At 36.6% G+C, this 13,100-nt stretch overlaps 1 protein-coding gene across 3 annotated transcripts in view; it reads left to right on the top strand.

Annotated features, from left to right (window-relative positions):
- The window catches only part of LOC101741141 (uncharacterized), a 428,733-nt gene that overhangs the window by 161,082 nt on the left and 254,551 nt on the right, over positions 1–13,100 (top strand). The window lies entirely within an intron of this gene.

The following is a 13,100-nucleotide window of genomic DNA, read 5'->3' as shown; positions in this document are numbered from 1 at the left end:
ATCCTTCAATCCTAAATATATATATATATATATACCTAGTCAGGTCATAAGTATTGTCACACAGTAAAAACTGTTCTTTTAGAATGCTGGCCACAAAAAAGTTTATTGAATTCGAATTTCGAATTGTTCATGAAAATAAAAATGTATACTTTTAGAATTTTTACTCATTTTTAAGTATGGATTGGACGCTTAAAGAAGACCGTGTTGCAGTTATTGCGTTGCATCGTTGCGGTTACGCGCCAATTCAAATTTTTAACATACTGAAAAATTTGAATATAACCAAAAGATTCGTTTATCGTACCATCAAACGATACAATGAAGACTCTAGTGTAGATGACAGGTCAAGAAGTGGTTGCCCTCGGTCTGTTAGGACTCCAGCAGTGATAAAAGCTGTGAAGGCGCGAATTCAAAGAAATCCCAAGCGTAAGCAGAAACTGTTGGCCCTTCAGATGGGGTTAAGCAGAACCACGGTGAAAAGGGTGTTAAATGAAGACTTAGGGCTTCGGGCATATCGAAGAAAAACAGGACATCGTTTGAATGCTCGTCTAATGGACCTGAGACTGAAGAGATGCCGCGCTTTGTTGAAGCAGTACGCGGGAAAAAAATATCGGGAAATTCTTTTTTCGGATGAAAAAATTTTTACCGTAGAAGAGAGCTACAACAAACAAAATGATAAGGTGTACGCACACAGTAGTGAAGAAGCGAGCAACCGTATTTCGCGTGTCCAACGAGGTAATTTTCCATCCTCGCTCATGGTATGGTTGGGAGTTTCTTATTGGGGCTTAACAGAGGTACATTTTTGTGAGAAAGGTGTAAAAACGAATGCAGTTGTGTATCAAAATACAGTCCTGACGAACCTTGTGGAACCTGTTTCTCATACTATGTTCAATAACAGGCACTGGGTATTCCAACAAGATTCGGCGCCAGCTCATAGAGCGAAGAGCACACAAGACTGGCTGGCGGCGCGTGAAATCGACTTCATCCGGCACGAAGACTGGCCCTCCTCCAGTCCAGATTTGAATCCGTTAGATTACAAGATATGGCAACACTTGGAGGAAAAGGTGTGCTCAAAGCCTCATCCCAATTTGGAGTCACTCAAGACATCCTTGATTAAGGCAGCCGCCGATATTGACATGGACCTCGTTCGTGCTGCGATAGACGACTGGCCGCGCAGATTGAAGGCCTGTATTCAAAATCACGGATTTCATTTTGAATAAACTTTAGTGTCATAAGAATCTATGTTTTGTTAAGTTCCTTTTGGTATATGAATGGTTACATAATGAATAAACTTGTTTCAATTATTTTACATTAAACATGTGACAGAATTTATGACCTGACTAGGTATATATATATAAAATGTTGAGTTTTTTTTTCTTTCAGGTTAAACAATTTTAGAACCCACACGGTTACCGATAACTTCGTATTTATCGCGACGGGAATGCTGCTATCAATCCTGAGCATGAGGTCGAAATCACAGTGGTCATTGCCTTTCTACTGTGTGGTGCTTTCAATCGATACGAAATCACAGTGTGGCCAATAAAAAGACCCGTCTCCGAATGGAAACTAAGAAATTTCTGGTTTCGACCTTATGTTAGCATTACAGAAGATTATTTTCGTATGCTCTAACGAAATAATGAACTAGTAGATATTATACAAATACTTAAAATTAATTTGATTATAATTTATAATTACCAATGCTTAGAGCAAGTAGATGCCATCAAGTATCTCGGTGATTACCTTGGTTCCAAAAGGAAATGGCACTCCCATCTCACTCCAATTTATTATTACTTAACAATTTCTACGATTTTATGAACTCAAAGCTATAAATAATTAAAACTACTTTTTCTGTTACGGCGTTATTTACCTTACATCAAAGCAAAAGTTTTGAATGCTTGTTCAAAACAAGCTTTAAAGTCCTCGAATAAATTACTATTAAAATCCTATTATTAATATAATATTATTTTACAGCATTTTCGCGCGGGAAGAATCTACACCTTCGTCTTTTTGAAAGTGATGTTTAAGAAAATCCAAATTGTCCAACGCTTCGTTTATACATATAATTAGTGCAAGCTTTTAACGAGCTTAATATTTTAGGGTACACTAACGTTCATACGTAACACTCGTATTATTTTTATAAATTGTACTCTGAAAATTTACACATAATCACAACACACATAACGTTAATTTAAAATGAATACATTTAATTGTTTATTTCGTGAAGTTCAAATAAAAAAATTATATTCCCGTAAAATGATCACATATATTTCTCGTTTCCGGAATGATAGAGACGTCGCGTAGTCAATGACGCTTACCCAATTATAACGGCTGAAAATATACCTACTTAATGATATTCATTCATGTTCGATTTCGTGGCTATATCAGAGTATTCGTAATTTCTATTTTAGGTGCTTTGTTTTCATAACGTAATTTAATATGAAGCTTTCATAAAGATTATAGGTTTTTATTTTTAGGACAACAATATTAATTTGCGTTAAATTATGACAGTATAGGCATACAGTTACAAAAAGTAAAAAAATATCGGGAATATTTTTTTGTTATGTAGCTTGATGGGTTATCTGGCTAATTGTGTACTGGCGCTCACAAAAATAAATATATATATTTTATTTATTTATTTTTTATTGCCCTTGTAGGCAGACGAGCATACGGCCCACCTGATGGTGAGTGGTTACCGTCGCCCATGGACTTCAGCAATACCAGGGGCAGAGCCAAGCCGCTGCCTACCGCTATATATAGTTATAAGCATAACTACTTGTTTAAAGTATACCCTATCGTTTGATATCGAGGAATGCTTTTCGTTCGTAATACTCGTGCATTTCTCTTAGCGAGGCCGCAGTGTAAAGCCTACAAAACTTGATGGTCGTAAAGTGACACGGGCCGCTCCCCCCTCCAGCTAGTAGACATTCATCATTATTGTATGAGACATAAGATCTGAGTCAAATTGTATTGTACGTTGGCTGTTCTACAGTCCGAAGTCCAAACAGGAATATGACACACAGGTGATGCATATAAGCAGGATCATGATACCTGCCCGTGGGGTTTCATAATACGCCGCAATGAACAGTAGCGTTTTATACTTTTCTCTATATTAACCTAATGTAATTAATATTTTGCTTACTTACTGACATCTACGAATCCTGAAACGAATAGAAAACAATCTTAATTTTACTTTAAAAAAATTCAAAATCCTTCAATAAAAAAATTTATACTTACCCTACAAAGTAGGTTGTGAAGACTGAATTTCTAAATTGCTCGGGGACGACCTTTTGTGACGTTGAGCGTGAACTTCCTGCGACTAACTTCCGGCCACTTAGAGTAACTAAATAAGGAACTACACGCAGGAAACCCTAAAGGCATCGACTGTGACGTAGCTGTAATGTAAATTTAACCAAGTATATAATTGGCGTAATTTAACGAAAAAAAAAACCAATAGAGCTTAAACTTTCGCGGCTAATCTTACGGTAGCCACAGTTTTTGTCCAGAAAACTTTAAGAACGCATTATTTCTTACAAAACGTAATACTATATTCCATTTCACTTGATAATCTGAAGACTGCCAGCACTCTTCAGTTGCCACGTGATCACAACGCTCGAAATATTGCTGAAATATCATCAAGTCAATAATCGTAAAAAATTGTCTTCACACTAATTAATATTGGCAATTATTAAAAATCGTGTCGGTGTAAATGCCCTGTTTGCTTAAAATGTCAAGCACTTAGCTAAGACGAGCTTTTAAATCTATAGTATTAAGCGACTGCTTAATACTATAGATTTATCAGTCTTTTTTTTATTGCCCGTGTTGGCAGACGAGCATACCAGCCCATACTGCCAGGGGCAGATACAAGCCGCTGCTTACCGGACTTAATTATTACTGTTTGTTTTAAAACATAACACTTAAATTCTAAATTGTATTAGTAATCCTTGTATCACCAAGCTGAAACGCATGATGGCGTAGCTGTAGATCTGTACTGCATTATAGACATACTAGTTTGTTACAGACAGCATAATTAGGTTTTACGCAATTAGATAATAAAATAAGACAGGAGTTCTTGTATAATTGAATGATGGGCGGTATTAGCAGAAGTTCAAGAGTCTAAATCAGATGTCAATCAATAGCCGCTGTCATCGTGTTTGACCAGAGAATCTTAAGAGATTGTTTTCTCTGTGACAGGATAATGTTTCGAGTTGGATTTTATGATTAAAACATTTAAAGGTTGTAATAACAGGGATCACAAGCTCCACGGGTATACCCTTAACCTGTTATGTTCATTGTTTGTTTGTAACCAATTTCGTTTACCAAGAAGATCGCCAATAACACAGGCAAGCTTCCTATTCGAAAAAAATAAAACCGGTTTTCTCAAACAAATAAAATAAAACAGCATATTTCCGAGTAAACCGGGAAACTTCTAAAAAGCAATCGTATTTACGATTAAGAATTCAATTCCGCCAGCATTACCGATTGTTATTCGAGTGTTAAAAGAAAGAGAGGATTTTTGCTCTTTCTCCGTTTCCGAGTCAGGGAACAATGTAAAATCGTTTAAATTTCCCTTTCGTGTATTAAAAGTTGCTTAACGGGGTATTTCGTAGGATAACCTATTCAAACCGGCGCCATCTAGGCGGGCTTCGGACAGCCTGCCGACAGAGAGGGCTGGTGGTCGTGGCGTCGACGATCGCTGGCCCGGCGTCCCGAGGGGGAGGGTGATGGGAGAGATGTGCTCCGCACTAAACGCTTCACTCTCCTCCCCTTGCCTTTTCATGAGTTCTGTCTCATGCGAGGGTTGAACGTTGGTTGTTGAGCGACAGGAGGTTTTAGTCGGTTCGACTCCGACATGCCCCACCCTCCATCCCCAGTGGAGGGTGGGAGTCTGGCGATTTCCTCCTGACAAAAAAATTTTCAACTAACTGTCAGAAGCACCATCTTTGTTAAATATTTCAAGGGCTTTACAGGGTGTTAAGAAATCACCACCAAAACCAAACGAGATAAAATTACTTGCTTAAAGTAGAAGGAAAAGGATATGTTTCGTTTTTTTTTGTTGTTTTGGTTTTTGGTTTTTGAGCTAGCACGAATTAACAATAGCTGACCAAATTTAGTTCAAGTTTTGATGTCTAATTCAATAGCAGCAGAACGATAGTACCTAAATTTCCGGTCACCATCCTCGTCGAACCCGTCACTTGCGACTTAACCCACAGATACAGCCCACTGAGTTTCTTGCCGGATCTTCTCAGTGGGTCGCGTTTCCGATGCGGTGGTAGATTCTGCGAAGCACTGCTCTTGCTAGGGCCAGTGTTAGCGACACTCTGGTTTGAGTCCCGTGAGTTCACCTACATGTCAGGTCGAAGCTGAAATAGCCAATAGCCTCCCAAGGCTATCAGCATAGGTAGGAAGAAAAAAAAAGGGAAAAAAAAACCTAAATTCTGATCACAGAAAACTCCATGTGGTACTAGCCATGAAATATCCATTTAAAATCGGTTGTCTGTAAAGTCGGTTTACTGACGATAGTTGAACGTGACAGCGTCATAAGAAAATACTGATGGAATGGTTTCATTTTTCAAAAGAAAATTTTAATTTTATTTGTTTGGTAGGTATTTTGTATGGATATAGAAAAGGTGGTAAATGGAAATGTCATGTTTTTCAAAAGTCATGTTTTTTCGTGCGTGCAGCCGGCTCTAATTATAAGACGTTGTCACGTCAAAAACAATGTCTATAGTGAAAATCTCATACAAGTACAGTGGTATATTATTATACAGTAGTAAGCCTTAGCCGAGCTGAGCACCAATAAGCACTTTTAAACAGGCGGGTAGCCCGCGTATCTGTTTTCGAAAGTCATAAATAATACTAACCGTGATATCAAAGATGAAACAATGGCTAGTAAAACAGTTATAGAACTAACAAAGACGTCGCATCGTCGCAAACTCAGATCATTAATTATACTTAGTTTAAACTCAAACAAGAAGTCAATTTAATTGAGGCGCTCCACAGTATCTCTGAGGGGCTCGCAAGAACTTAACACAAAACTCACCAAAGCAAAAGGCTTCCTAACCGCTGACATTGAATTGCTTTTTAATTAGCGCCCCAACTGGAGAAGAGATTTGCATTTGTGTGAACTTTTTAGAAAATGTTTTGAATCGTTGATATTTTAATTGGAATACTTATTTAGTTTCTTGAATAATTAATCATTAAATATGAAGTCTTCTTTAATTAGGACTTGCGTCGATTTTAATTAATGTTTTGAATTGCGTGGGTTCTTGAATTATTTACTTGATATATTAAAACCATAAGATTTAATTTCACGTTTGCCATTGTCATTATATTATTTCGACGTTTTGACATTTGATGATTGTGCTAACTACCGTCTATTTGTATATAAATAATTTTTAAAGAAAAAAAACGCTTGGCTTAATCGTAAAAGTAGTTTAAATCTTATCCACTACTCCCAAAAACAGAAAAAAGAAAATGTTCCACACTTAACTATTATGAAAGTTAATTTATTACTTCTTTTTTTGTTTCAGGTACGTTCACAAGAATACAGACTATTTATGAAAGTTTCTTCTCCAGTAATAAAAGAAACAACATATTCGTAAGAGGATTTTATGGTAGACTCAAGCCATCAGAAACGGAAATAAAGAAATAGAAACTTGTTTTGTCATTGTGGTTAGGGATCTTGAATTTGGGATCTGGCAATATTGTACTGCAGTTTGATACTTGAATAGAATTGCAATTTGAATTCGTCTCAAGCAGTTGGGGACTGTAACTGTAATTGAGCAAGCGACCAAATATTGTGGTCTAGATGATACGCACTCCACATTAGCAACTCAACGATGCCTAAAAGAGTTAGTCAAAGCTCGTAAGGTCCTTAGGACGTTACGTAACAATGAGGTGTGTATTGTTTTACACACAGTTTTTTATACATCTATCCGCGTCAAAGAAAACTGTTGAGATTATTATTGATCACGTCGCGTAGATTTTATGTAAAAAAAATTTTTTTTCGACTTCAGCAATGCCAGGAGCAGAGCTAAGCCGCTGCCTACCGCTATTTTGTTTCAGTCTAATGGTGCTTAATCATAAATACAGTAAATGCTCAAAGACGATTCCTAGTTTGCGGTTTAAGGCCAATTTTTTATGAATAATTAACTAACGGCTATTCAATTTGGTACACAATGCAAAAACCTATTGGTATTTAGAGGATAGAGGGGAAAAGATTCGAATTTAATATAAATCATCGCTTAATTTCTTACGATAAGTGGTGACTGAATTCTAACGCAATATTTTAAAGATACTTTCTCATTCAATATGACGAAAATAAATCGAATTTACATAAAAAATTTATTCCAGAGTTCAAATGAACTGTCTGCGTATTTTGTAACCGGTGTCATTCCATGTCGATAGATAGTATTATTCAAACGACTTCGAAAATAATGTGTTTTCATTTAAAAAAGTAAGTAGGCTTTATGCAATTTCATTTAAATAGCAGAAATATAAATAACTAGCTGTACCCGTCCGCTCCGCTGGGCATTTAAAATTAACATTATTATTTCTCACCCCCACAAAGATTCTCATCATTAACGCCCCCGCAACTGGTGTAGGGAGTCCAACGCTCATATAAATATTAGCCTATCCATTAAGTACATGTATTTTCTACATGAATACCAAGTTTTAAGTCAATCGGACACATGATTCAGTAGTTATAACGGAACATCCGTAAGAACTGTAGATTTATACATTAGTATAGATTTATCATAACAAAATTTTCCATTTTCGTAAAATAAAAACGCCCGGTAATATATTTTCTATCACAGAAATAATACAAATATACAGCTCAGATACAATCAATATGCAGAAAAATCTAGAAACAAACATCGGGGATGCCTGTACCCCTAATTAATTATATTGATTTTATCTATTCGAATACCGCATAATTTCGTTCGGAATCCGTTAAAAGGTCAGGTACACAGATGGATATTACGTTACTGTCGAATTTTCTCGAAAGAAATAAATTTGTTTCTAGAAATACATTCAGTCATTTGGGACCTGACTTGTTATAGTTGTAAACAAATTAAATGTAACTAATTTAGTTTTATTTGCTGATATATTAAAACGAATATTGTCTTACCAAGCCTAAATGTCAGGTTGAGCATATTTGTACACAAAACAAGATTTAGAGTAAACTTTCATTAGTTTATTGATTTTAGAAATGTTTTTTCAAGAGCCTGTAGTTTCTAGAAGGTTTTCGAATATGAAGAAATTTTTTGTTGTCTTATATATCTTATACCTTTAAACGAGCAATTCTTGTATCTGAATCTCGGAAACGGCTCCAATGATTTTCACAAAATTTTGTGTACAGGGGATTTCGGGGGCGATAAATCGATCTGGCTACGATTTATTTTCAGAAAATGTTGTTTTATTCGTGTTTTCAATAATCAACACTTCCCGACATCTTTTGGCGAATAATAATACTATTTTTCTTAATTGAGGGCAACTAACCGCTTTAAAGACACATAGATGGCGTTATCAAAAAAAAAACCAAGCGAAGCTCGGTCATCATCTAGTTTGCTTTATGTTTGGTGGGTGAAAATATAGTGCGCTCGTTTGGATACGTATTTCCGTCGCGGAGTAGTCATGCTATATTGAATTTGACTTTGAGTATCAAGGTGAGTCAGTACAGAATTTAGTAACTGAATGCTGAGCAATATTTAAGCGTGCATATTGTAGATTCGTTGCATTGCAGGCTCTCGTAAATGATATAGAGATACATATTAGATGCTCTAAATAGTAAAGGCATATATTTAAATCTCGTAATCATGATTCTCAGAAGACTTTTTTATTCGTACAAAGATATTTTTATTTTCAATTTGCGTCAAAAACTAGACGCGTCAAATTCAAAACCTGTCATTCTAAAATAATATATATGTAACCTCTATGTGACTTATGTCATAAATCTTAAAAGAGGTTATAATATGTTATACAGGTGACATGAATGATATTTTGAATATAGAAACAGAAATATAAAAATATTTTTGAATATTGAAATATAAAAAAAACATAAAAACTGGTGAGGCAATGGCTTTTAATGTTGTTTCTCTTTATAGAGCAACTCAGTTTGTGCTAAAGTTTTACTGGGCTAAACTTTATTTTAATGTGAATGTGGGAATGAGTTGCTCTCTTCCGTCATTTCAATATTGCAATAATTGTTGCATTATAATACTCATTGTAAAAATGAATATTTAAAAAAAATCTAATATAAAAAAAAAAGACATGCCCGCTGAGTTTGCTCTTGCACTGGTGGTAGGACCTCTTGTGAGTCCGCACGGGTAGGTACCACCGCCCCGCCTATTTCTGCCGTGAAGCAGTAATGCGTTTCGGTTGAAGGGTGGGGCAGCCGTTGTAACTATACTGAGACTTTAGAACTTATATCTCAATGTGTGTGGCGCATTTACGCTGTAGATGGCTATGGGCTCCAGTAACCACTTAACACCAGGTGGGCTGTGAGCTCGTCCACACATCTAAGCAATAAAAAAAAAAGTTTCTCGGCAGTTCTTCTCAGGACGGAGGCTAGTTCTTGTGAATTGGCGGTAGTTCTTTTTGACGTTCAACAAGTATGTACTTTCAATTATGTTGAATAATTTTTTTTTTTATCGATTGATTTGATTTAATACGTTATATTTATTTATTGTAATGATTTCTCATCTAAAGAGAAATAAGTTTGTATCCTAGTCCTTATGAGAGTCGTCGTGGCCTAAAAAATAAGACGTCCGGTGCATTCGTATCTAGCGATGCAACGGTGTTCGAATCCCGCTGGCGTGTACCAATTTTTCTAATGAAATACGTACTTAACAAATGTTCACGATTGACTTCCATGGTGAAGGAATAGCATCGTGTAATAAAAATCAAACCCGCAAAATTATAATTTGCGTAATTACTGGTGGTAGGACCTCTTGTGAGTCCGTACGGATAGGTACCACCGCCCCGCCTATTTCTGCCGTGAAGCAGTAATGCGTTTCGGTTTGAAGAGTGGGGTAGCCGTTGTGACTACTGAGACCTTAGAATTTATATCTCAAGGTGTGTTGCGCATTTACGTTGTAGATGTCTATGGGCTCCAGTAACCACTTAACACCAGGTGGGCTGTGAGCTCGTCCACACATCTAAGCAATAAAAAAGTGCGTGCTTACAAAGTACACATGTCAGAGTGAAACATTTTTGGCGAATTAATTTATAAGTCTTGCTTATATTTATACAAATCTAAAACTTTAGATTTCCGAGACTTAGAGGAAGGGAAAAAGGAAGATAATATATGTTCTCGCCAAAAGTCTGTCAAATGTCAATCTCAAACCTCAGTGTTGACAGTCACATTATGTTTACATAGATTTCTAATTTGTAAATAACTAATATTTTGCCAATTGAATTGACTAATTTAATTTCATGCGATTTGATTAATGTTCCAAATTCTTTTCATTTCATTTCAATTCCTATTAACATTTTTCACAAAAAAAAATATAAAATTTTAGGCTGTATGGTACGATACATTTGCCTTTCCAGTTGGAAAAATACAACAAATACTACAACTGACATTTGACAAGTACTTAATTTCAATATTATTTTGATGTCACTTCCGTTGCATACCTGCGTGACGTTCTGTAAAAGTTTTACCCCCACGCGCCTAAAGAAGTTTCACTTCAAAAAAAAAAAGATTCAGATTGCTCTAAACGGCGTGCGTACGCGGATTTGGTTTCGTTCGGCATTCGCGTTTCAAAGTCTTGAAAACCCTCGATTGTGTAGTCAGAACTGGCTCGGATTTTTCACTTTACCCACGCGCTCTCCGGCTTTGTCTTCCGGGGACTGGGCAACGCGGCTTTTGATATGCTAATCTCGGAACCCAACTGTACTGAAGCGGCGTTTGTTTATTAATGCCTCGGTTTTGCGGAGAGTGGAAAAGATTGATGTCAGTATTGTGATGAGATTTGTTTAGAATAAAATCGGATTAAGTTTTGGTCGAAGTCGGATGGATTGCTGGAAACAATGGCTTCTTTTTTTTGTTGTTCATGAACCTCCTTTCTATTTTCAAAAAACCAATTCAAGTATTTGTTTTCATCGAAAAATATTATTTAATTGACCGCTACATCATTTCTATTTTTGTAATATTGTACTTATTAATAAACCAATATTATTAGTTATAAAAATTTCTTAAAGTTAGATAATAATCTGACGAGAATGTTGATGCGTCGCATGATTATTTGGCATGGCTGATTGTTACCACGGTCGATGGACATTGACAGTACTAAGCTCGCTTATTTTCGTTCAGTGAATAACCAAATAAGGGTCTATTTAAAAAAAAAACGGTAACCAATTCTAAAATTACCCATTACGTTTCGATCTGTAGGAGCTTAAGCTGAAAAAAACCTGTTAAATTGAATTATTCAATTCCCGTTTCCTATAGAATCAAAAACATTATTTAGAAATAATTAAAGGTTACCCAATTACCGAAATGGCTTCATTATTAATTAAGATTGGCTACCTTGAATTACGTGAACGGTATTCAAAGCAATTTAAAAATCAATTGGTGTCTTTCTTGGGTAATTTCCTAGTGTTGGAGGGGAGTTACTGGTATTTCGGAGGCTTTTCCAGCATCACTAAGATGGGTGGGTTAGCGAGCACGAACCGAATTGGCTTCATTATGAATTAAGATTCGCTACCTCCGAAATAGCGTGAACCGTATCCAAAATAATTTAAAAATCAATCGGTGTCTTTCTTGGGTGATTTCCTAGTGTTTAGGGGGTTGCTGGTATTTCAGAGGCTTTTCCACCATCACTAAGATGGGTGGGTTAGCGAGCACGAACCGAATTGGCTTCATTATGAATTAAGATTCGCTACCTCCGAAAAGCGTGAACCGTATCCAAAGCAATTTAAAAATCAATCGATGTCTTTCTTGGGTGATTTCCTAGTGTTTAGGGGGTTGCTGGTATTTCAGAGGCTTTTCCACCATCACTAAGATGGGTGGGTTAGCGAACACGAACCGAATTGTAATCGCGACCCAATGGGAAAGTTCAGCGTAAAAATTAACGAGCTAACTTTATGAGGTTTTTTTCATCTATGGATTTAATGTTTCTACATACACATGAAAACATAAATGAACTTTTAAATTAGTTAATATCTGTTGAGCAAAAAAAGTTATGTGGAACATCAGAATTTATATATCTATCTATACAAATATTATAAAGCTGAAGAGTTTGTTTGTTTGAACGCGCTAATCTCAGGAACTACTGGTCCGATTTGAAAAATTCTTTCAGTGTTAGATAGCTCATTTATTGAGGAAGGCTATGTAACATCACGCTAAGACCAATATAACCAACAGACCAAATTCGGGGTTTTATTTTTTCTTTCTACGTAAATGAAGTCGCGAGTAAAATTTAGCGTTATGCCAAAGTAACTATTCCACGCAGACGAAGTCACGGGCAAAAGCTAGTTTTATCATAATATAGTCTCTGATCTTTCGAATACTTTACAGCTTTCGAACACGAATAAGTAGTTTTAATTACTTGATATGTTCTCAATTAGCCAATTCTTATAAGCTGTTACGGTTTTAACAGGGCAGTACACGCGGAGTGTACTCGATACTCCGCATATTCTGGCCAGTCACTATCTCTAATAAAGACCTTTGGACTAAATGCGACCAAAATCCCATCGCGCAAGACATTGCTCATCGGAAATGGCGTTGGATAGGACACACTCTACGGCGCAGCGGAGTCAACGCAGCATCAATCGCGTTTGAGTGGCAACCGCTTGGCAGGAGAAGACCCGGTCGCCCTGTACACACTTGGCGACGCACCGTAGAGAGTGAGATGAGGACTGCCAACGTGACCTGGAGTGATGTCAAGGAGCAAGCGCAAGACAGAGTAAAGTGGAGACAACTTGTGAGGGCCCTATGTACCAGCGGGGTACCCTAGGACAACACACACACACGCGGAGAAGTAATTTAAATTTTCAACATTTGGTATTTCTTTATATTCTTCGTCGATATAATCTTGGCGGATTAGTCGTGGCCGTCAGTAACGAGTTTTGTAACCCGACGACACTTCCTCCTTCAAATT

The sequence above is a fragment of the Bombyx mori genome, chromosome 25 (assembly GCF_030269925.1).
Source record: "Bombyx mori chromosome 25, ASM3026992v2".
Classification (NCBI taxonomy): Eukaryota; Metazoa; Arthropoda; class Insecta; order Lepidoptera; family Bombycidae; genus Bombyx; species Bombyx mori.
The sequence above is the reverse complement of the archived record's forward strand: the minus strand, read 5'-3'. Positions and strand labels throughout refer to the sequence as shown.